Source organism: Dasypus novemcinctus, chromosome 27 (assembly GCF_030445035.2).
Source record: "Dasypus novemcinctus isolate mDasNov1 chromosome 27, mDasNov1.1.hap2, whole genome shotgun sequence".
In the NCBI taxonomy this organism is placed as follows: domain Eukaryota; kingdom Metazoa; phylum Chordata; class Mammalia; order Cingulata; family Dasypodidae; genus Dasypus; species Dasypus novemcinctus.
Window position 1 is genome coordinate 3,732,728 of NC_080699.1, and position 26,759 is coordinate 3,759,486.

Here is a 26,759-nt window from a genome sequence, read left to right on the forward strand (position 1 = left end):
TAAGCAAAGTGCAAATCAAATAGGCTCTGTGAAGCTTGAAACCTTATGATGCTACTAGTTCCTTGTCATTTTGACAGTTTTTTAGATATTTTTTGCATAAAATAAAATAAATAAAAGCCTACTTCTATTTCCCAACCCTTGTAATTCTACTGAAAGCTGCACCTTAACTAGATTCTAAATTAGACATGTGAGACGACAAAGGAAACAGGCAAATTATCGCTAAATCAAAATTGATAGTGTTAGATAATGGATTTTACTGACTAGTAAAAGGAGAGAGAAAAAATATCCCCTGATAGCATTAAATGCTTGTCGTAAACGTTCCTTAAAAAATACAAGGCAATGGACTGAGCACTCAGTTGTGTAAGTCAAGTCTTAGATGAACCATAGCCCCAAATCTGGCTTCATCATAGCTTTGCAGTGCTCAGTGAATTTCTAGGTTCTTGAGAAACGTCCTCTTGTGATTTAGTACCCCAGAACTTTTCTCAGGCAAATTGAATATGGGAGGATAAAAAGTATTTAATATAATGCAGGCAAATTTTTTAAAAGCCTCTATTATTGAGGAGAAACCTTTTTAAAGCTCTTTGGTCAGACTGACTGTCTACAGTGATTGGCTTTGATGAAAAAAAATATGCAGGGCTAATATCTACAGCAAGGAAGACAACCTAGCAATTACATTATCCTTTGTTTAGACCCTAAACAAACAAGCTAATAGCTTCTTGTTTAGCTAACTGGTTGTGCTTTGATTGTAGGCCATTAGTGGGCATTATAAAATGAAAAAGTTTGCTTAGACTTTTCCTGTGGATATTTGAACTTCCTACTAATGATTCAAGTTTAGTCAAGTCTCTCATGTACTAGAACCTGATGAAGCAATGTAGTAATGGCTATCTAAACTGATGCATTTATATTCCTTGCTAGTTAGATACCTCTTTGCTCTCGAAGCAGAGCCAATCTTCACACTCGGAATCTGAATTCCAACAAGGGTCACTAACAGGGGAAACATTGGAACAGTCCCAGGGATTTAGTTTGCCGTTTTCTATTCCCTGAGTCCTGTAAGTTCTAAGTCCCTCACCAATGTTCACTCCCTTCTAGTATTTGACTGCCATGTTTTTTAAGATAAGCAGAGAAAACCCGACTAGGATTGATTGAGAGTTTGGGTTAGTGACTAAAGAATGACCGAGAAGTTCTGGATACAGTGAGGACAATAAGACCCAGAGAACAGGCTCTAAATGACTGGAGGAGACTCCAGGGGGCTGGTGGGACTGCCTGAGGAGAGAAGCCTTGGCCAGTTGAGAGCTGAGTGGCAGTACTAACTCTTCCTTGAGGACAGCTGGTGAGCAGGGAAAGGCCACGTTAAGGTATTTAGGAACAGATGTTCTGTCTCTTCTTTTTTCCCAGTGGGCGGCACTGATTGACATATTCAGCCTTCTCTACTTGCAACTAGTAAGCTAGCTTTGGGGTGTGATTTAAGAGCCATAACAAATCCTCTCTCCCCATCTGTAGAGTTTTTCTTTCTCATCTCTCCAACCCAACATTCTGACTATTCTATCACTATTGAACAAAAATTATTAAAATTATTAAATCAAGGTCATGCTTCAATCATGTTTTCATTTCTATAAAAATTTACAAATGACAAAGACTTTATATATATATATATTATTTTGCTCACAAAAATGTCAAGATATGTATTCATGGGGCTTCTGATATGTATAGAAGAAATTTGGAGCTCAGAGACTATTAAATGGCTTGATAAATATCTGAGTTCTCTGATTGCCCAGCCTGGATGTGGAATCTGAATCATCCAACACCTGGTTGGCGGTCCTTCTTCAGCATGTATCTAAATGAGGTACATTCAAGGCCGCCCCCATGAAGACTCTTTAGTTATTAAATTAATTGGGTGATACTCTAGAAGTGAAGAAGAAAGAAAATGAACTTTACATACTACAAAGCAGAAAAAGAGCTATAAAGAAATCAGGGAGGACACAAGAAGTTAAAGCAAAATTAAGTTTATGGAAGTTTAAAGAGGGAAGTGCCTGAAAGAGAGATGCTCAAACTGAGATGGAAACTCAGAGGCAAAAGAGAAGATTATTAGGATAAACGTAATCAGAAAATTCTTAAGAAGGTAGCACTTTTTAAAAAGATAAATCAGACTGGCATACACAAATGGCGAGGTGAAGATATGATTAGAGAAAATGGCAACAAGTCCAAAAATTATAATACTGAGTGCTTTTATAACTGGGGCTCAATTTTATGAGAGAACAAAAGGACTAAAAATCCATTTTAAGAGAAATAAAGAAAGAAATGGAAAGTTGCATTAAGGCAATAGTATGCAGTATCTTATGCAAGAGTTAAGGGGTTTGGACTTCTTTTGGAAAGCAATGGGAAATTTTACTAATTATCTTTTTTATCTGAAATTTTATCAAATTCAGATGTTAAGCAGACAGGAGTTCCAGAAAACAGGAGAAACAGTGCAAGAGTTGGACTCAATGAAAGACTTGCAGATCCCAGGCGAGCGGCCTCTGACAGTCAGAGGGCGGTGTTTTCAAGGTAGTGCCCAGGACGTTGCATGCATCGTGTTCAAGATGACTTAACACACATTTCATAGAGATCAGATGGATGGCCCAGATTTATACTCAAGTTGAGGCCAGGTTATAAAAAGACTTTGAAATTTCATGCTAGTGTTTCTTTACTATTTCTATAAAATGAGTCAGGTTCTTGGCATTTTTTCATATTGATGTGCTGGTGAGGAGTCCTGAGGCCCTCTTAAAATCAGTTGTGCCTTGAACTTGACGAATTTTGAGTGCAACTGTAAACAACTGCAATTATGACAGTGCTTCTTAAACAGTTTGCAATGTTCCTTAGAAGCCAAGCCTAGAATTAAAGGACAGAACCAGATCCCTGAAGGACAGTCCTTAATTCAAAGCATTACTTTACTGAAGTGAAGGATTGCATTGCAAGTGACAGAGACGGTGTCTTACATTTCCCTTACAAACTCCAAAAAGGAACAAATGTTAAGTAAACTATACAATAGATATTGATATTGTCAAGCTATAACTTCCTACGCTGCTGCATTTTTAGATTTAAAAAAATATCAGGGATAACTTTAGGAAGGGTGTATATATGAGAGACTGAAATATAAAATTATGCCACATGGCACACCAAGAGTAAAAAGAAGATGCTAATAAGAAAAATGCTGACGTTATCAATTTGTATTTTGGGGCAGTCTTCAAAGATGGAGATAGGATTTTTTGTCAGGTTTTCAGATAGAAAAATTTGTCCTGGATCTAGCAGGGTGCCAGTTATGGGACATCTTATCCTTTCAATGGCCTTGACCACATATCAAACTCTCACTTCTCTGAAGTACCACATTCCTTGTTTTTTGTTCTTCAGATAAGCCTAATCATTTTTGAATCCCTCCCATGTTTCATTTATTGAACAAGTAATTACATACTTCCTGGTAGACATACATATTAAACTCTCTTCTCTCTCTCAATGCCAATAAATTTTTAAAGAATAGAAAAAATGAATAAACCCACAAATAAAGTAAAATAGTAGTGAAGAGAATGGCTAGAAAATAAGTCACCCAAGTTTCAGAAGCGCTATTGCATATGGCTAAGTGGTAAATGACATAAATTCAGAGAAGAGCTGAACATTTAAGCCTGCAGTGTGAGGAGCCCATATTAAGCAAATGGATCTGGGGCATAGAGGATTGTTAGAAAGTGTTTAAAAGGAGCATTAGACCAACAGATCTGTCCTCCCACCCTTCACAGTCAGGAAACTAGCATTGCCCCGTTCTGCCTGAGCCCTAAATGTTCTCTCTGAGGAGAGGTTAAGTCAAACAGGCTGTGGAATAGGGGACCCCAGGCTAGGATGAGAGGCACCGTAATAAAAGTAGGGCTGTTAGGAGAAAATCCTTAGAAATGATCCTTGGTAAAATGAGGAGCAACACCAGGGCTCTTCTTCTTGCCTCACTCTTCCTTCCTCCCCCAGCCCTAGTCGCGATGTATCCTCTTATGTGCCCTCATTGTTTTAATATTTAATTTCTGATTTTCTTGGCTAAGGATGATTATAATCCTTAGACATTTTGATGCAAAAAGTTAAGAAGGAACACAGCCTAGTTTTTCAAATAACTATTGCATAGAGCTTAACAAAATTAATAATATGGAGTGTTTTGCTTGTTTAGTTTTGCCGATAACTTGACTCAATTTAATTAGGTGAAGAAAAGTAGCATAGGATGGCTGACACCCTGGTTGGCTCAGGATGATGCCAGTTTTAGCACTGAAAATCCCAAGTCCCAGGAGAACTTGGTGGTTGCTACCCTAGCATTGATAACATTTAGAAGTAACTGGATGATTGCATCTAGCGTGGAATTGGTAATTCTTTGTTGTTGTTGTTGTTATAAATGGTTTAAGGTATGTTCTTACACTCTCAGATTAATCAAATTAGGAATCTTTAGTCCAAAATGAACCCTTCTTTAATTGATGGGTTTACAGTCTATATTAGGGGAATGTTTTTTAGCCTACCTATGATATATATGCTATTTGCTCTTTTAAGCTTGAATACACATTATCTTTTCTCTATTATTTTAACGTAAGTACCAATGTAAACAATGTGATATTTTTCACAATATAGCAGAGTTGAGCAAACAAAATCACCCTCTAATCCCCAACTCTAGAGATTAAAGACTGCTCCTTTGTATTTATTTGGGAATAAGTCAAGGAGACCGATGCCTCAAACGTAAACATTCTAGTACAGATGTTAAATGCAAATGATTAAATGCTTCTTAAATTGAAAACAACCTGAGATTGCTCTCACTGGAGTGGTGTGACATCCCGTAAGCAGCCTCCTGGCATAAAAAAGCCCTGCCACACAAGAACCTGACATGTCAACAGCCTCTCACCCAGGAGGAAAGTAAAGGAGAGACCGTGGGTGCGCGAGCGCGCGCGCACACACACACACACACACACACACACACACACACACACACACACACACACACACACACACACACACCCCATCCCCTCGGTCTTGGGAGCTCAGCAAGATGGACATAAGCTGTTTCAGAAGAGCCACAGCACAGCAGGCCTTTCTCCCTCACGTTTATCCTGCAACATCTAAAGGGAGGAAGCACACATTCTTTTGAAGAGTTCTGTTAGATGCTTTGAGAGAGCAAGGGGAGTCAGTGTCCCTTCACCAAGTGAAGTGACGGGAGACCCCTGGCTGGCCACCTGCTCGTCCTGCTGTAGCCACCGTGTCTTAGCAGGGCATTCTGTTTCTAGTCTTTCCTCAGAGCATATCCCTCCCTTTCTACATCAGCTAACATAGAATATAACCTTAACAGAAGCACAAAACTGAAATATTACTTTTAATTAATGATCTGAGAGTTATGTAACTGAACTGAATTAAAAAGTGCATGATTGAAAAGAAATTCTAATTCTAAAATAGAAATGAGTGGGCACAGAATGGGGAGCTAAAGGAATATTTTTCTCACAAGGCTATCACATAAGCAATGGGAAGTTGGTAGCCAAGACAAACTTAGTCAATCGGTTTTTGAGTGAAAGGTAACTTCTGTTCTGTACCGCCAGTGCCAAATTCCTGAGCCACACTGGTATATTAATAGGCAAATATAACTTTCATTTAGTTAGCTATCTATTTGTAGGGAAACCTCACAAAAGACCAATAAAGCACAGATACTTTTTTTAGAGCATACATATATAAAAATTGCTTTGGGTCAAGGTCTTACTTTTATAATGAGCTAATTGTGTGACCCTGAGGCCACTTACTTGATTTCTCTATCCGTATATATTGAGCTAGCTAATGTGGAAGTACTTTAAGAGCCTGCCCATGGACAATTTAATTATGCTGCCTTGAACCACAAAAAGGAAATTCATTATGCCAGAAAATCACCGTCTCTCCTGGGCGTATCCCCAGTTGTGTGCCGGGGCGAGTCAGCTCTTGCTGCTCTGAGAAGCCACCTGCTCGTCCACTGAGGTCTGGACTCCCCCAAGCCACAGGCATGCTGGGCCGGGCTGCCACAGCCCTGGACTTCCTTATTTTATCTCTAGTTCACGGAGAAGGACGGGGTATGTCCTCATATGCGGCCGTGACGGCTGGTTCCAGGAAGGCCGCACATTCCTGGCCCTCTGCTTCCCCCAGGAGACGACAGCCTGCTAACCAGAGCTCAGCTCTACCTGGACCAGGGACCGAAAGCCACGGTCAGGCAACTGCCCACCTCTGAGCAACGCCACTGCTCATATGAAGGGATTACAGTTTGGAAGCAATTTTTGTAGAGTGCTTTGAGACCCCACAATCCTGGCCATTACACCACCTCCGAAATGGGAGGACAGAGGGGGCCTCAGGCAGGTGTGTGCTCAGTGGTGCCTCTGGACCCTGGGACTTGACTTAGTGGCCACTGCCCCTGGGCAGACGTTTTGCTGAGTTAGTTCTTTTGGCTTCCCTCTAATATCTTTCACTTCTTTGTCTCTCCCAGAAGCTGGCCCAGGACTGAATTCGGTCATCTTGTGTCAGAACCCCTGGAGTTATTTCAGATGCCCCTTAGAAAATCAAGGTTGGCTCATAGCCTTAAAACCTCATTCCACCCGGTTAAAAAAACAATTTCCCTCCAAAGTACAGTTATCTGGCTCTCTTGCTACCTTTTAGTCTATAATAAATATATACTGTAAATACATATTTATGTTTCTAATACTCTTACTATATAAGAATATATACACACACTGCACCTATCTATCTGTACATATATAACTTTATAAAAATGCGACAGTGACATAAATTAAGTTTTTGCTTTTTCTTTCTTTTTTTTCACCTCTTTTACAATTTTTTTTTGTCTCTCTCTCGACCTCCATGTCAATAATTCCAACTTCCACATCCTACTTGAGGTTACCCAAATTAACCTGAACTTGGTAACTGGTATGCATTTATGCATGTATTCCTTGCTAAAACATTTCTGTCTTTAGTAAGTGGGAAAATATACACATGTAAACACACCTGTACACATACAAATATGTGTGTATATGTGTATAAATATATATATTTAATATGTCTATGCCTATACATAATTAGATAACATATATTTCATATATGTATATAGCAAACTCTTTACAGAAGAATGCCAACTAATAAATATAATGCATAAAGAAGGAATGAAGTAATCACAAATTTTAATCCAAGGATTGATTCAGGGAGGTATCAACATTTGCAACAGGAATTAGATAAAAGGTGATTGAGAAACATATTCACAATACTACCTCATAGATTACTTGGTAATAGCAAAAGGAGAAAATAAATTTACAATCCTGAGATCTAGAAGGCACCACTTGAACCCAGTGCCCTGAAAGGACTACCATCATATAATGGAAAAACCTGACATCGTGGACCTTCTTCTGATGTGATGCAACATGAAGTTTACAATATTAGAAATAAAGTTATTTTGCCAAAACCAATGCTTAGCTGAATCTAATCAAGCATCTAAACTGAACTAACTTCAAATTTATAAAAAAACTACAGGACATAGAGGAATAAGCTACATAACATCGTGGGGAAAACATCAAATCCAGAATGCAGGATTATTCAAGAACACTGGGACAAACTTTTCTAAAAACCAGAAGTGTGAATCCTTTCAGAAGCGGGTGCTGGGTGTGGAGCCAGCTGCTACGTGCTGCACTGCGTGAAGAGAACACAGGCTCGGGCACAGCAGCACCTTTCACGATGACTGCCCTGTTACGTACTCGGCACGAAGGTTCCAGATGCTCAGGCGACGAGCTCCCTCGTGGCCGGTCTCCTGGGGAGGCCCAGGGCTCAGGTCGGGTCAGTGGCTGGAGCTCCACACGCCCCACTTCACGTTGGAGAGGAGACATAGCGTGCTGCTGAGGGTGGAGTATCTAAGCAACCCAGGGGGAGGGGGCCCTGCCACTGAGAGTCCCCACCCCGATAAGCGGGGGGCTGCTTGTTCAGGCCACGCCATCAGACCTTGTATCTCCCCCAGGCTGTGGAATGGAAGCACACTGAGACATCTGCACACAACAGAAAAGAAGAAGGTGGAAGTAAACGACGGCTGGGAGGTGGCAGCTAAATATGTCCGTGACTGCCCCAGCCTTGGGGACTGAATTATGACCCCCACAAAAGGCATGTTGAGTTCTAAATTTTAATTCCATGGGTGTGAACCATTTGTAAAAAGGGCCTTCAAAGATGTTGTTAGTTTAGGTGCCCAAACTGAATAAGGATGGGCCTTCATCCAAAATGGCTGTGGTCCTTAGAAGCAAAGGACTTTGGACACAGAGAAGCAGCCACCAGAAGCATCCAGAACCTGGAAATAAATGGAACCTGCAAGGGAGGAGAAAGGAGAGCATGCTGCTTGCACTGCCATGTGACGGAAAAGCCAAGGACCAAGGATTGCCGGCAGCCAGCCCAGAACGGCAGTCTTCGTGGAGAAAGCCTTGCCTCGAGGATACCTCTGCTCGGGACGTCACCGAGCCTCGAAACCGTGGGCCAATAAACTTCCCTTGTTTAAGCAACTCCACTGTAGGTATTTGATTTAGTAGCAGAGAAATTAAAATAGTGAGGATACATATTTGGCTTGAAAGAGAATAAAACAGTATAACAACAACAACAGAAAAGTGGCATGTAAATATTGGTCAGCTCTGTTTTGGAATTTCAATAGAAGTTAATTTGGGGGGCAATGAGGGAAAATTAAATATGGAGCAAGTTATCTTTTAAGTGGTATTTAGGTTTATGATACTTATGATACATTGGTTATAAATACATAATTACATGAACAAATACACTTACTATAATATGGTTATAAAGGAAATGTCCCTATATTTCAGAGTTGCCATCTGAAATATATATGGGAGAAGTATATGACTCATTTTGAAAGGGATCGGCCTTTATAAATGTGCTTTTGCTTATGTGCATATTTGTACCTAGAAGGATAAATGGTTTATTAATTGCTTATATGAGCTGTCTAACCTGCTGATGAATATGTTTATTGAAATTTAGATGCAATTTATATTTCATAATTTCTTTTTTGGTTATTTTCAAATATGTCTGGAAATCTTTTATCTTTGCTTCCATTTAGTCTAAACTTTTTACCAATAAACATGATAAACAGCTATTTAATAGCCCGTCTCACAGCAAACGTCTTGGGAGACATGTTTCCTCCGAGGAGTCTTCATTTCCTCTCCTTCTTCAACTTCTTTTCTAATTGTGTCTTAACTATGAATGACTCCCATTGCATTCTTAGGAGAATAGCTCTAGATGTGTCATAATTTTTTGTATCTCATTGAGTATTTTGGGGGTTTTGTTAAGTTCAGAATATTTGTTCAGTCATATAGACAGAAATGTGTCCGATATTTGTTTTTCAAATCTATCACCTTGTTCTCCATCATCTCCTATTGGTCAACTAATGCTGCCACAGTGAAGTCTGGATACTCATTACTTTACTCATTCATTTAAAAATTTGCGCATCTAATGAGGGCCAGGCCCTGCTGGTGGCTGTGTCATGCCACCCATCCTGTGTGAACGGAACAGACAGTGTAGGGTCTCCAAGATCTTGAAACAGGCCCCTAAGCAGAGTAATTAGAGATGCTAAAATAATTCACCAGAGACTATGTTTGAGACTGGAAGAATATTTTATTTAACTTAAATGAGACGATCCTCCCATCTCAGCTGATGTAGGCTTTTCCAGAGAAATTAATGTGGTTATGTCTTAAGGCGTCTCCTCTAAGTAGTGGGACTTACGATAATATTGCTTATGATGTTATTTTAATGATTATACCAATACTAATAATATCCTTTAAATTTAACATGCTTAGAATAATATTTTTGAAACTATTATCTAGAATTACATACTTTGATAGTTCAAAATTAAAATAATTTCCTATGTAATTGGAGTCCATGATTACTAACAAGTTTTACACTAATTATATTAAGTGGGTTTGATGTGATACCACATTTAAAATATAGCTAGAACAGATGTTCCTCTAGTACTTTAATTTTTTTCCTTTTTGACTAAATGTAAAGTCTCAAGAAGAAATGAAAAGTAGAAAATTTTAAATAGCACACTTGAAATAATCCAAAACAGTAATAAGATTTGCATCGATTCTTTAGTGTCAAATGACCTCTTTGACTTTGTTGGGTTCACCAGTATGTAAGTTACAGCTTCATTTCATTGTTGATTCTCCTCAGCTAAAAACTGAGATTATAGATCATTATAGTAATTGCACAACTTGTTATTTTAAAGATACTATGTTTTTAAATCAAATGTATACAAGTTGTCACCTTCTCCTTGCTTTACCACAAGAGGACAGCTATGCTTCTTCAAGAATCTCTATGATCTGAACAGTATATCTTTCTTTTATGTGGTTAACTGAGCATGTAATTTTACCTAATTTATTTATATTATAATATATTATATTATATATAAAACAAAATGAACAGAAGCAGTAGAGAAGTTGTAGGTTAACAAAAAAATGCACAAGATACAAAATCCCCATATGACCTCTATTATTAACAACTTGCATTAATATAGTACATTTATTAAAATTGATGAAAGATTATTAAAATAATTTTGTTTTTAACTATTGTCCACAGTTTATATTACAGGTCCATATTTGTGTTATACAGTCCTATAGATTTTTAAAAAATTGTTATTCTAGTAACATATATAAAACCGAAACTTTACCCTTTTATTCACATTCAAATACACAATTCAGTGCAGTTAATCACATTTACAGTGTGGTGCTACCATAACCACCATCCACTAACAAAAATTTCCACCACCACTAACAGAAACTATATATAATTTATGCATAAACTTTCCATCCCTTAGCCCTAACCTAGTTCCTGACAACCTGTATTCTAGTTTCTGACTCTATAAATTTGCTTATTCTAATTATTTTATATCAGTGAAATCATACGATGCTTGTCCTTTGGTGTCTGTCTTACTTCACTCAATGTATCTTCAAGGTTCATCCATTTCGTCACATGAATCAAAAATTCATAACTTTATCGGACCGAATAATATTCTGTTGTAAGTATATGCCATATTTTGCCTATCCATTCATATCCTTTCTGTAAAAGTTTGGAAAATATAGAAAACTATGAAAGGAAAAATGCTCCTATTCTCACTACCACGAGATAAATATCCTTAATTTTATTATAAAATACCTTACTATAAAATCAGGAAGAAATCTTTTCATGTGTCATTTTTTTCATTTCCTATTTATATAAAAATCCATTAATATAAAAGTTGAAGTGGTTGTATATCATTTCACTGTGTAAGTCACCATATTTAATTAACTATTCAAGTTTGGATAAAAATTCATAATCTTAATTTTTTTTAATCTCTGAAGACAATCTCAAAACAAAAACTGAAGGGTAAAATAGCATAATTTAATTATCCTTGGAATTTTAATGAGATAAGATGTTTCTGCCATTCTTATATAACAGACTTCTAAACCTTAGGTTTAAAGACCCATATTTCTTGATAAGCCTAGGATCATAGAATATATTTTTCTGAAACGTGTCTAACCCACCCATTTTCTTAATAAATTCGAAACAGATGGCAATTTCTCTGAACTTGCTCGCCTTTAAGTTATCTGCTTAGGAAAACTGAGAACTGTTAACTCACTTCTTATTCCTTGTTCCTTGAAACCAGTTATATGCCTGCAACACACATGAAGGAAATCCAGGGCATAACCAAATCAGCTTGAATCATCCATAGCAAGTGGGTGCTGAAGTTTGAAATACTTTAGTATTCCTGAGGTGAATCTTTTAAAGGCATTCTTAAAATTTAAGAATTTTAACATGCACCACTTTGGTTATTTTGTTCCTGGAATTGCAACTGGTAAAATTCTAGCTCAATTTGCCACATGCTCTTGCCCTCACTCTGCTTCTTCAGTGGTCCCCACTACATGTACACCTGCTGCCCAAACTCCAAAAATTAACTTCTTTGAGCAATGTGCCAAGGACAAAAATTCCATGCTTTTGTTTTTTCTCAGAAGCTAAAAATATGAGGAATGTGACCTTTATACCTAGTGGAGAACAGAATGTAAAATCTGCAAACTTCACCTGCTCACTGAAGAGCAACAGCGTCCATCCTGAGAGATGTCAATCTAAGTTCTTCCCCAAACATGACCTTCACTCTTTTAAATGAACAGAAGTCCCTCCCAAAACTCCACTGAGTAGTATGCATATGTGGTTCTGCATTGGAATTCACTGAATAAAAGTCAGTATGGGATTTGATTAATTGCTTCCAATGTTAGCACACATCTTTGGCATTATACACACTTTTATTTCCTGAGTCATAGTGAGCAGGTTAAAACAATATCTACCAGACAAAAGAGCTAAGCCCTTAATTAAGGATATATATAATGGTTGAACAAAATATCCAAAAACTCAAACTACAAATTCAAGGAGTTTGAAATTGTAAACTTGAATTATCTAAATTTTTCATAATGATTTTGAATTTAGCTGCACAGTATCAAAATGCTCTGAGGGAAAGCTACCATAGTACTTGGGAAATTTTTAGCTCATCTTCCTGAATATAGAAAAATATTCTTCCCTACAACATTGTTTTTAGCAGACAGCAAATATGCTGTAATTTTTACCATCTTAAAAATATCCTCATTCTTTACACTCTATCCATCTCCAAAAAAACAAATAAAAACCTTCAAAACATACCAAAATACATGGCATCATCAGTGCCTCTTTCTTTTTCACCTTCTAAACAGTACATCTGTAACTCCTGTGGGCGACTGCTTCAAAACATCTCTCCAGCGTGAGACCACTGTTCTCCACTGCCCTTGTTACACATTGGCCACATCACTATCATCTGCTTGTTGACAAATAGCATATGAACTGTTCTTTTTGCCTTCGCTTTCCTCCCCAGACAATCGCCAGAATGGTCTTTTTAAGTACCTATGTCGCTTTTCCTAAAAAGAAAGGAGGGAGGGAGCCTCTAGCAGTTCCTACGTCATTCAAATTAAAAAAAAAAAAACCACCACATTCAAACGTCTCTTCCCCCTTTTTCAAGATTCATTTTCTACTACCTGCTCCCACCCTTACACACACTCCCAAAGTCACTCCACTGGAGCCAAACAGATCTTTTGATGTTTTTGGAAAAGGTAAAAAACTGTGCCTATTTTTAATACCAGAACCCCAGCTCCTAGAATAGTCCCTGAGATAGCGTCCATGCTAGTAAATATTTGCTAAATTAAATCAATGATTTAATGATTAAAAAAAAGAAAATATCAACCTACTTTTTTTCAAATATAGCAGTACAATAACCACACAAATTTCATGAAATACAGGGATGTCTCCAGTCTAAATAAAAAAATTCTGGGGTACAATTTCCAGCATCATAAACACAACATTTAAAGGTCTAGGTTTTATCTATACATAAAACCTAAATAGCTGTGGCTATGCAAGTCAAAGAAAATGGTTATGTTTGTCCCACTTCCTGGATATTTAAAACAAATTGAGGTGTTTTAAAAATCCAGTATTTGGATGATTGTTTGAATTATCAGTTTTGTTATGCAGATAAAGTCAAAGACCATTTCAGCTAAAATGTCCTAATTTGCAAGTGCTCTCAAGTAAGGTATGACTGGAGAAATTAGAGGAATTGTGCTCCCATTGCCATTAAGTAGCTTAGAACAAGGCAACGCATTATGATCAATACATTGTAATTAGATGTTTTGGCTAATTTGGGCTTTATGAAAAATTAAATTCAAAACCCCAGTGAATACTTGGAAAGCACAACTTTTCTATCATTTTACTTTTTAGCTTGTTTGCTTGTTTTCAATTTAAATGTTTCTTCTTTGTACCTTCTCACCTGCAGATATGTATCTATGATTTTAGTAGAAGATTCAACTATTTCTCATTTTTTTCCATTGTCCAACATAACAAAAATTTCAGATTATGGTAGTCTCTTCCTTCAGCAGACAGTCTTGCAAAGAAACATAAATTTCCAAGTGAATAAAAGGGGTTTTCTTGTTATGACCAACAAGATAAGATAGCAGATATGATGAAGTATGTATATTGGGCTGAACATATTTCTCCTTTGATTATACTAAGCTAAGCCAAGTAGTGAAAAAAGCTAACCAAAGAATAATAAATGCACCAGTATTTAGGTTTCCCTGGTAGCTCCAGGGAATTAAAATTGCTTGAAGAATACATTCCATTTCAGAACCCCCTTTAAGGTCCATTTTCTGATCCCAACGCTTTGTTTATAATCCATAGAATAATTACTATAGCCTTCCCTCTAGCTTTTTAGCATAGGTCCTCCTTTCCTGCGTGTTTCCTCTTGTGACTTGTAAGATTCTGCTCTCCCACAATTCAACCCCTTAATAAAGTCCTAGCGCCTTAAGGGTATTTATTTATGCCTTCTCTGATCACCTTCAGGAACTATTCCCAGTGGGCTTCACTGTGTTGCACTGGTATCAAAAAGTCCCCAAGTAGGTCTACTTCTCCAAAAGGTCCAGTATCTTTGCTACATGATCATGTACATAGACAGTTCTTTTCAAAGCAGGGTAGCACTGATTATTGCTGGAAAATATTTTTATCCCATATATGTACATAAAGATTGCATGTGATTTTTAGTAAGTCACTTTACCTTTGTCATTGCAGTGAAGCTTTGAAGCTTATGGTCAACTAATTCGCAGTGATATAAATAAACATTTTGTGTAATTTATCTAAATATTACAGAATTATATTTTTAAACTTTCATCTGTAAAAATGATGGTCATAATGCCTACTTTATAAGGTTGTTATAATGATCAAAAGATTACACATACACACACACATATATATCCACACACATACACAGATATATGTATACACATATGTGTATACACATATTGATATATATGTACATATATATGTATACACACATACACATATATATGTACACATATATACAGACATATGTATACATATGTACACAGATATATGTATACACATATATACATATATACACAGATATATGTATACACATACACAAATATATATACACGGATATATTTATACACACGTATGTATACACACATACACAGATATATGTATACACACACACTCCTTGCTACTTTTAGAAATTGAACAGTAGGATAGGGTTTAGTTTTAGTGACTGTAAGTGAGTAAGTAGCTTATTATTGAAACTACAAAGATAGCTATCCCCTGACTGTATACATCAATAAACTGACCCAATGGAAATACATTTGGTGTCTTTCTAGACCACCCACATATACCAAACAGATTCCACATAATCAATACATGTCAACCTTTTGTTAATTAGGACAGTCTGTTAATAATGACTAATCAGAGTTCTTCAGGTTTGCAACCTATATTAAGTAGCAGATTTTTTCATACGTACTTATCTCGGTTTTTAGATACTGAGATTTTGCTAAGCAGTATTAATGCTGTTAAGTTTAAAGTTCGGTAACTATATTATCACTGCGAAGGAAATGGGGTTGATTATGCTCAGGAAACTCTCCCTGACATTAAGCATCCATCAGGATGTGAAGCTAATGCTTCATATTAGCGGGCTGATCTGAGGAACAAATGAGCCTATCTTTAGTAATAACGAATACAGAACTTAATAAGATGTGTGACTTCGAAAATAAGCAAATTGGGGTATTAGCACTATAGAAACTGCAATCTTACAAGAGGCACATTCATTATACAAATAGGCAACACCCTGTTTTATCCTGTCATAGCGGGTTGCTAGCCTCACGTGAATTGAGTGTAGCTCCAAATTACCTCCGACTTGCTGGAGGTCAGTTTCTTGGCCCTTTTTGGGGAAAAGTGTTCATATTCCCTGTATTTGTGATACAAATAGAACTGACATCAGTGATCTACTAACAGCCTTCACTGTGCCTCACTTACTTCTAATTTTACTCTACAGGAAAAGAGAGGAGAACGCCCACTGTCCCTTTGGGCTTCATTTGGACTCTGTTTCTCTCATCTGGGGCCCCTTTCCTTTGCATTCTTCCAGCAGTAACGTGAGGGAGCAGGGATTGTTTACAATGCACAGAACAAGGAGTTTTGCTTCCGGTCACACCTAAAGATTCAAAATGAAGTACAGACATTACCATTCCAAGCATTGGGAAAAGAGCTTTTGGGAGTCGGAAAGAAAGCAGGAAGTCTTACTCTGTCCACGCCATCCTTCGTATTTAAAGGAGAGAAACATGGACTGAATCAGCAGCAGTGCTTGAACAGTCTTTAGTTGATTTTACACTTAATCCATAGGAATTCACAGATTGGTAATGTTAGTTAAGTATTTCTCTGTCACTGACCTTTTTCAGGTTATTACACTAAGTTCTAAATTGTGTAAAGTGTATATCTGAAAAAATGTATTTAATATACAATTCTTTCTTAAGACTTATATGTTTCATGGAAATAGTAGGCAAGGGAGATGTTATATTAAATTTAATGTTTATGATTAAATATCCATTTTAGCTAAGACTAAATTAAAATTGGATAATATTACAAAGAGATTCTTTTATATATTCATGTTGAATTGAACTTACAAAACCATTTTATTTCTTGACAGTCCAATCTTAGAGAACAAGGACATAGTTTCTTTTGGATCCCATTAAATTAGTATAACACAGTATAAGATAATGCTCAAAATAAGTCCTTGTGGAATGAATTAATGCATATATGGATTTACAGTAAGCCAACAATATCATAACCTTGGTTAGGGGTGCATAAGTAAAAGAGATCTGGGCATAAAAGCAGAATTTGTGTGATTTTAATTCTGAAGCAAAACATATATCATAAATATGATACGTATCAAACACATCTTATTCAAAATATCTTTAAATTAGTCCTGTCCTACATATTGTACTACAATTATATATGCTTTGGTACTTGCATTAAGTGGACAGGAACGTGAACTGTGGATTCAGACGTGCCTGGCTTCAAATCCTAGCTCTCTTGGGTAATTTTCTCAAGTTATCAACCCTTATATGCCCCATTTGTAAAATGGTGATAACAAGCCATGCTTTGTATATTGTTGAGGATTAAAAGAAATATTGTCTGGACAAAGCTCAGCACAGTGTGTGTTGTGCATCACGGGCCCCCAGGAGATGGCAGCTCTTTAGTACTAGTGGAGGATAGAGTTATGAACTCCAATTTGGAGGAGATCCTGGTCTTGATCCTCGTTCTTTTGGATGTGAACCCACTGTAAATGGGATCCCTTGAAGGTGTGTTTTTAGCTGAAGTGTGGCCCAATCCAACAAGGATGGGCCTTAATCTAAAAGACTAGAATCCTTTCTAAGAAGACAAATGTAGACCTAGAGAAAGCCAAGGAGAGGAGCTGTAAGTTGGAAGTCAATGGAACATGGCAGAAAAAAGAAAGGACATTGCCATGACAGAGGAGTTAAGGACTCCGCACTGCCAGCCAGCCAAAATGCCACCGGCCCCATGAGAAAGCAGCCTCGTTGCCAGCGCCTTGATTAGGACTTCAGGCCTCTGAAACCATAAGTCAATGAAGTCTGCTGATCAAGCCAAACTATTGTGAGATGTTTGCCATCAAAACCTGGAAAGTGAGACGGTGCTAGTATTAACATCAGGAAAAGTCTTGGGCTCTAAGAATTTTCTATTCCATCTTCATCTCATTGTTTGAAATAGAGAGTACTGGGATTAATACGGATGTTTTGCAGACAAAGAAATTGAGGCCCATTTCAGTCAAGTGATTTTCTTATGATTATATAATGAATTGGATTGAATGTGATTTAAGAATTATGTCTTCTATAGTTCATTCATTTTCTAACTGAGCATCAAATTATTATATCGCTTCTGCTTATCCAGAAGACGAATATGTCAGAGCACTTTTTATATTTGAGACTTCCTAATATCTCTCCATATAATTTCAATTTCGGTTTTTGTTAATAAATTATTTCAGTTATAAAAATAAACTAGGCAAGTACTTTCCACCTTGGGTATGACATATGACAGACTTGTCATTATTGTTCAATAAGGAATTGACAGACATTTAAACAAATAGTCTGGAATCATTTGATATCCATAGAGGAAAAAAAGGAAATTAGAATTAAACCTCATTCCATATACACAACAATCAATTTCATTTGGATCAGAAACATTCATGTAAGACAAGAAAGCAATAAAGAGTTTTAAAAATAAATTATAGGAGAGCATACCCCTTATTTTAAGTAAGGGATAGTTTCTTAAATGAGACACAGAAAATGTTAACCCAATTTAAAATTCCTGTTAATCAAGAGGCATTTTTAAGAAAATAAAGAATTAAGTTACAGAATCAGAAGAAAGTATCAATAGTATATATATTACTGACAAAGAAAATTTCAGAATATATAAAAGATTTTTATCTAGCAATAAGAAAAATTCAGACAAATCTGCCACCTTAAACACACACAAAAAATAGATAAGAGATTTCAATGTTGCTTTACAAAACAAAATCTCCAAATGGTTAAAAAATAAATAAACCAATTATTACTCATTGATAGTCATGAGAATGCAAATTAAAATCACAAAGAAAAGAGATGGTGTTACATACATCTGATTGGAGAAAAATGGAAAATGGTAATGCTAAATTTTATCAACGATAGAGAAGGCTTCTAAACTGTTAAGATAGACTGAATTTCTAATGGCCTAATAAAGTTGGAAATGCATCTCTAACAACTTAGATAAACTCATACATATGTCTAAGAGAACACATCTAAGAATGCTTATGGCAACATTGTTTATAATAGTTAAAATGGAAACAACACAAAGCTCTTAAAGAATAGCATAGCTAAATACATTGCGGTAGTTCTTGCAATGGAATTTTATGCAGAAATGGACATGATTTAAATACTCCTGCACAAAACAAAATGCATAAATCTCCACTAAAATGTTGAGTGAATTAAACAAATTTTTAAAAGTATATACACAGTATGATTCCAATTATAATGATCACAATAGAAAAAAATCTTGATTATGTTGTTTTGAGATGTATTAGTAATTGATGAAATGAAAAATAAAAGCAAGGAAACATCACCAAAGTCAGGAGTGCTTAGCCATAAGGAAGAAGGAAGTTGTAAAACATGCTGGAACATGAAGAGCCTTGAATACATTATGCTCAGTGAAATAAGCAAGACACATAAGGACAAATGTTATATGACTTTCCTTATAGGAGAGGTCTGGAAATAGCAAATCCATAGAGGAAGTGTATTAAAGGTCACCAGGGAATTGGGGAAAGGGAACAGGAGGGTGTAAGTTTGGTGGCTATGGACTGTTTGTAACAAAAAATATATATATTTTAAAAATGCCAGGACAGTACATGAGGTTAAATAATCTCACATTTTGAACAATTACACGAATGGAAAATAGGTTTGAAGGAAAGCAAAAGAGCTTAGGTTATTTCTCTTTGAGATAATTCTTTCAAAAACTTAGTTCATTTCAATTCAACCAATGTTTAAAATTCTTTGCTCGGAGTAAAGGTTAGACACTGGGTACGTACAGATAAATAAGTACTTAGTGAATTTTTAAACTGGTAAAGAAAGGTAAAGGAAGAAAGAAAGAAAGAGTCCTTCAAGACAAAGGGTATTATAAGAAATACAAAGATTTATGTATATAAGGGAGAAAAGCATTGGTATGATAAAAATGAATTTTATTCAGTCACATATTTTTTAAAAAATTGTTTATCGAGTTTCTATTTGGAGGGTCAGTATTAGGAAGAACACAGTGGAGAAACAGAAGAGTGGACACGTTTGAGACATTTTGGATGCGGAACGAGAAGGGATTTGGTGATGATTAGGTGGTATGAAGTAGGGGAGCAGGTGCTCTCTGCATCTGAGGGGGAAGGGGTTACACTGATGGAAACAGAAAGAATGAGGAATGAGCAGATTTGACTGAAGGGGAAGAAGATGGGTTCAAGATTATGGATGTCATAGAGCTTTCAGTCCAGAATGCCGGTGATAATTGAAATACATACATGTCAATTATACTGCTGTATATTTATGTCTGTAACTCTTAAGAGAGGAATGAAGAGTATGGGAAATATGCATTTGTCAATATAGAAATGCTTTAAAAATCCTACGAATGGATGAGACCATTTAGGGAAAGAATGTACAGTTTGTTGTGAGGAGGCCCAGGGAAAACTTCTGAGACTTCCAATATGTAGAAGTGAGATTAAGGGGAAAGCTTGGTAAAGGGATTTGGAGAGGGAAAACTAAACATGTATGATTTCATTGAAGAGAGCATTTTACAGGAAAGAAGTGAGTAGTTACCTGAAGAATTCTTTCAGCGTTTGATATTCAAACAGAGCCTAAACCACCTGCGGAGCCTGAACCCCAGATGTGCCAGGGAATGGCTTTCCCTGGAGAGGAAACACAGAAGAGGGAGAGAAGCAGAAAACCGCACCACCTGTCTCTTGAGTGTTTGCTTACCTTTTGTGTGGCTTTTATCTAAATTACTGGGAGGCATTTCACTCAAATATAGGTGAGAACAGTGAAGAGATTTCTATTTTATATGTTTAAATATTTTTATGGTTTTTCTTTGAGTTTCATTACTAGGAAAACAGGGGAGTCAGAATTGACCTAGAATAAGGAAAAAAGGACCCTGATAGGAGATTACAAATTTCTGATAATCCACTACTACCCTGTGATCCATATGCTTTCAAACAGAGAGGGTGAGGGCTCTGAGGACCCAGGCATTTCAAAGGATGGATTATCTCTGAGTGTAAAACAATAACTGATTGATTAGTTGGTTTATTGATTTGTCTCCCATTTTCTAAATCAATAGAGGTTTAATGATGATGGGATTTCCTTCCTTACAGTTTCACAGTCTATTTACATAGACACAGGAGCAGGTCTTCATTGATGTGGCAGTTTAATATTATTTATGAATTTCAAAAGAGATATTATGTTTGTAAAGTGGTCTGTTTCTCTGGGTGTGATGCCCTTTGATTGCATTAGCTTCTGCTGAGCCATCTAATTAACTTATGTTAAGATTAGGGCTTTGATTCAACCACGTCATTAGAGTGCAAGTCAGCATTGAGTCCCAGCCTCTTGTGCTGATAAAAGAGACTCTCACATGGAAGTAGATACACAAAGATGATACACTGAGGATCATGTAGCCTGCGAAGAGATTTGAGTCTGATAGTTTACCTTGTGGAGAGAACAGAGCAACTGCGTTCAGAAAGAAATGAGCTCTGGCGAGGGAGATGAGCCTTATGCCCTCCTACAGCTGAGATTGGAAGAAGCTGGACCTACAGGGCATTAACAGGAAAGAGGGAGACTGAACCTTCACAGACATTGCCCGCCATCTTGCCTCAACATGTGGCAACAGACTTGGGGTATGTAACCTTGAATTGGACTTTCTAGGGCCTTGTGACTATAAGCTTCTACTCCAAATAAATACCTTTATAAAAGCCAGCAGAGTTCTGGTACTTTGCATCAGCACCCCCTTGTCTGACTAATTCAATTGATATATGATAAATTTGCTGTAGTAAATTTTTGTTTGTAATACAAATGCTATACTTGGCCATAATGATAAAACTGTTCATAATATTTTAGGTTATGCCTAAAATCTATGAACTATGCTTGGTCAAATCCAGATCCAAATTGCAACCTGGAATGCTCAGATTAAAAAACATTTGTAATTCATTTTAATTTGCCACCTAAATTCTTTGGAACCTTTTAGCCTTTCAACACCCAGAAGAGTAGTGAGCAAAGGAGTATTTAGAAATTCTAGAACTGTGCAAAGTGTATTTGTCATTTTTTATTAAAATGATTTGACAAAATTCCTCTTTTACTATCTTTCTCTAAATGTAGTTCACCAATAGTATGGCTTGAAGACCAATTATGAGCTATAGAACATGCACTTTATACAATAGCTTAAGTAATGTATTTATTAACACTATGCTCAATGAATTTGCCAAGTTATTTTCTTCATTGCTTTGAACTGTAACTCAACATAGTTTGAGGAAATAAAAGAATGTTAGCTTGATTTTTCCAACAAGATACCAAAGATTTTTTTTTTTTTAATAATGCACCAGGTTTCTCATTCAAATTTTTTTCCTAATAATTAAAATCCTAATATAGGAGGGATTTGCTTCTGGAAACAGAATTACATGTGTGTTCGACTTAAGTTTTGATGATCTGGGAGGTCAGGATGCTTTCCATAATTCTCTCTGTAATTCAGATTTAATCTGCTGACTCTGCTGAGGCCAGGAGTGTTAAGAGCAGGAGCTCTTCCTAATACTCAAGTAGGTGGCACTTTCAGCCAGAGAGTAACAATTCTGGCTCCACCTCTGCTTTCTTGAGACTCATCTTAAAAACTGTCCTTCAAAGATATATTTGAAATCAAATGGATTTGAAAAATTTACTTGGTCTCATGGTCAACCTCAAAGTGCAGCAATGATGATGAAATACTACCCACTTAAAAAATGTACTATCTTAACTAAAGTTTTTTTTTTAATAAATAAAATACAAAACCACAATGATGACAGTAATAAAATATGGGTCTCCTTTCTATGTTTCTGTATTTTAACTTTTTTCTTTATGCCTTTTGTAGAAACACTTAGCTACCAGAGAGGAAGACAGGTTTTTTCTCTATATATACCTTTTGTCTCTTCTTGGTTTGTCAAATTATCCTTCATAGAAGCAGACAGACTGTATACTCTCAGTACTACAGCAAAAAGCACCGGGAGAGCCAACCATTACTTGGCCATCAGTGGCAAACATAACATCACAAAGTTTTGTGATGGTTGATAATCAGGGAAGATAAAATGGCACTTATAATGTTAAGTTGCCTAACATGTTCTTTTAAAGTATCAGTAAATTGTACTTTCTGTGAGCTAAGGGGTCATCTTCACTGTGAGTCAAATCTCCCATTCCACTGACTTTCCCTCATATTCTAGAAGTATGTGGGAGGCAGTGTTTAAAAAAAAACTATACCAAAGAGAAGTGAAGAAGAAGTTGGTTGACTTTGAATTATGTTGTATAGTTTATGTCAGAGAAATTAGGTGCAACAATGAATAACTTGTATTTTCATTTGATCTCAAGTCTCCTTTACCTCTAATCACTATTGAGGGTATTATACTCTTAACTCTTAATTTTTATTGCCATATGCTAAGATTGGTACGTAAACATTTCCTGCCTATTTGGAATTTATTGTTAATAAATATGTGCATTAGTAGCCCAGTGATTCTCAAACACTGCTCTGCCTGAGATGGATCTCTGGCTCCCCTCTTCCTTTCAATGAAAATTCTGGAGTCACAGGCCTGGATAGGAAATATCAGATCTCCTACAGAGCCTGCTTCACAGGTTTTGAGAACAGTATATGGCACTTCCACTGGTGTGATTTTTCATGAATATTCTCAGATAACCAGATTTCTAAAATGCTAATGGAATGGCACAGTCTTTTCCACTTTTTCTGGAAAACTTTAGTGATAAAGGATATTGTTTCTTTGTCCTTTATCCTAGTTCAGGTGAAGAGAATGACTGCATTCTGACCTCCCAAATCATTAAAGTTTAAGTAAGTTAAAATGAAGACTGCCATTACTACCTGTGAATCATTCACTGGCGGCGAAGGGGGTTGTTATTTTAAAAGGGGAGAGGTGTCAGACTGAGTGAAGCATTTTCTGATCTGCAGATTTATTTGGGTTTGCAAGCTGTGTGTCTTTTTTAATCCAAAGAGGCCATTGTGCTGTACCTCTTTAACTCTGCCTTGTTAACATCCCCGTCCCTTTTATCGTTGAGCACGGTATAGAATCTTTTTGACCTCTTAGTAGGAATTTCATTATTTCTGTTATATTAACCATCCTTTCATTACAAACAATGAATTATTAAGCTTAATGAATGTAAATGACTACACAGCACACATACACTGAATAACAAGTGTTTACGTAGTCCTCTCGAGTCTAAAAGTTCTAGGATTCGTTCAGTGTTAAAGACTTCCCTTATAACTATCGGGGTAAAGACAAAAACAAAACAAAAATAACAAAAAGCAAGACGAATGGTCCGTTTCATTTATGTAGCTTCACCTCCGTGTTTTCCAGTAACTTTAAAAAACTCTTTTCTTTGGGGTTTGAGGGAACTTAACAGTAGCCCTTCTCCACACACCAATTATTTTGAAATTGAACTAATTATAATATAAACAAGAAGTGATAATGCTGTGGAGAACAAATATCACCTTTATCATTGATAAGATCCGACACTTAAAAATAAGGATTATAGTTCTGGACGATTAGACCCCAGATGTAAGCACAATTATGCACACAGTTATGAGCAGGACTGGAAAATTGCAGACATTCCGGAGTTGGGAGCCTGCCGGTCCTGGAAGAGGAGACCAGAGCATATGTTCTCTATGGGAAGAAGAGGGAGAAACGGGCTAGACTGCACATTCCCAATTTCCCCCTCTAAACTCTCTCATAAGGTTAGGTCATTCCTCTACCCTTGGGAAGGAGAAAATGAGAAGCAGAGAAAAGCAAGAAATTCTATTCTGTGGTAAAACAGAAGTCTGAAGTGTGGGCAGCCAAATTTCCCCCTTTCAGTACCTCAGATATGTGTTCTTATAATCATTTGTGTGTAACAATTAATTCCTTAGTCAACCAATCTAAAGAGATGAACACTTTATTGTGATACGATCTGGAACTTTGGATCAGCAGTTTAATTTTCCTTCAGTAAAGGCCCTGAAATAAGCCAGAAAAGAATATTAACTTGTATTGTTATGTACTCAAGTTTGAAAATTCACTCCATATTTTATTTCCTATAAAAAATTATGTGCAGCCCCATTGTCCTGTCTAGTCTCAGAAGTTCTGTAGTGAGATTAAATTTTAACAAGATACTTCAGTAAGAAAACGTCAAAACAAATATGCCCCAAATTTGAGTGTGAAGCCCTCTCCATTATCAAATTATCAGGTAGAAATTAAAACTTAAATGTTATATCTGCTTGCAAATTAAATTCCTAAGATATTCGAGTCCTAAGAAATTAAATACAAAATCAAAGTTTCTTGTCTTTGAGTAAAAATCCGAACAAAATTGCTGCCTCATTATTCTTTATTCCAATTAGTCTCTGAGAAAATTATTTCTGATGTCTGAATTGAGTTGGGGTCCATTCAACAGTTCGGGCCTATGCTATGTTACAGTGAATGGAGTATAATTTTTTCAAGGTTCTTAAATTTTATTATTTCAGTGCCAAGTCTCTGCCTCATTGTTAAGAATTTTGTTCCCTATATATCTTAAATCTGTCTCTTCAACAATCCCTTTCCAATGAGTAACACTATCATCTACTCAAATGTCCAATGAAAACATTTGAGTCATTTTTACGATTCACTTACTCTCTACATTCATTTCCAAACAAATTCCTGTGACTAACTCCCAACGCCCAGTTAACCCCTAATTCTTGTGACTCTATCTACTCCCTACACCTAATCACTAACTTAAATTCATCTACTTCTCAAATCTCCAGGGCCGCATTCTAAGTTCAGACAATCCCTAACTTAGGTGGCTGTGAAAACCCTTCCTTTTAGGAGATTGAAATATCTTTATTCCTATTATACCTCCTCTACCCGGGTTGAAAATCGCCTCGTCTCACCTACTCCAAGACATTGATTCTGCAGTGTCCCCTCCTTCTGCTGCTTCAGGCATTTTCCATATCTTCCAGAAAATGGTTTTATTCTCTTTCCCTCTTAACTTTTGCCCTCAAGCCCATCTACTAATTTTTCAGCTCCACTATACGGTAGAACATCTGTCATAAGTTTTCTCTACCATTCAGTTCTTTGTCTTCTCTCCTCCTTCTTTCCAGAAATTACTCCTATCAAACTCAACTCTCTTTGCCATCACTACAGGCACTGCTCGCGAAGCAGTTACCTCTTCCCTCTACGTCATCAAATCCAGGGGTCGATTATTAGTGATTTCCTCTTTCCCACTTTCATCCCCATTTGTCACATTTGATCACTCTCTCCTTTGTGAAACATTTTTTTTATTTGATCACCAACTTTGTGCTAAGGTTTCCTCCTACCTTAATTTTTTTTTTCTTTTCTTCCAACATCTTCCCCTCTTCCAACCCACTGCAATTTGAATAGCTCCAGGGCTCAGTTTCAGACCTTATTTCTTTCTCTATTCTTTGTCTTTCTCAGTGATCCCGTCTGGTGTCTCGACTTCAAATACATTATCTAATGATGGCTTCCTCATTTCTATCTTCTGCCCTGGTGCCTCGCCTCTGCATCAAGCATGCATTTGCAGTCTATCTTGTGCATTCATTTGGGTATGTGGTAGGCGTCTCCAACTTAGAATAGCCAAAGAGAAACCCTGTTCCTATGCCTCCTGTGCTTGGTTGTCTCCATTATCTCCAGCTACCTTATCTTGGTAAAAGACATTACCATTCACATTCTTACCCACATAAAAATCCATTTGTCTTTCCAGTTGTACCTCCCAATTTTTAAATTATATTAGAATCTGAGTAGTCCTTAATCGTAAAATAACACACTGATCCAAGTCACCAATCATACTTGTTTTCATTCTTGTATCCTTCAGTCAAAACATTCATTGATTTTAACATTTTATTTGTAAATAATTTTAGATTCGTAAGAAGTTGCAGAGATAGTACCCAGAGGTCCTGTGTATCCTTCACCCAGTTTCACTCACTGATTACATTTTATATAACTTTAGTACACTATCAAGCAGAAAAGTGTCTTTGGTACAATATGTGTGCATAGTTTTATGCCATTTTATCACACACATAGGTTCATGTAACCACTACCACAAGCAAAACAGAGAAAT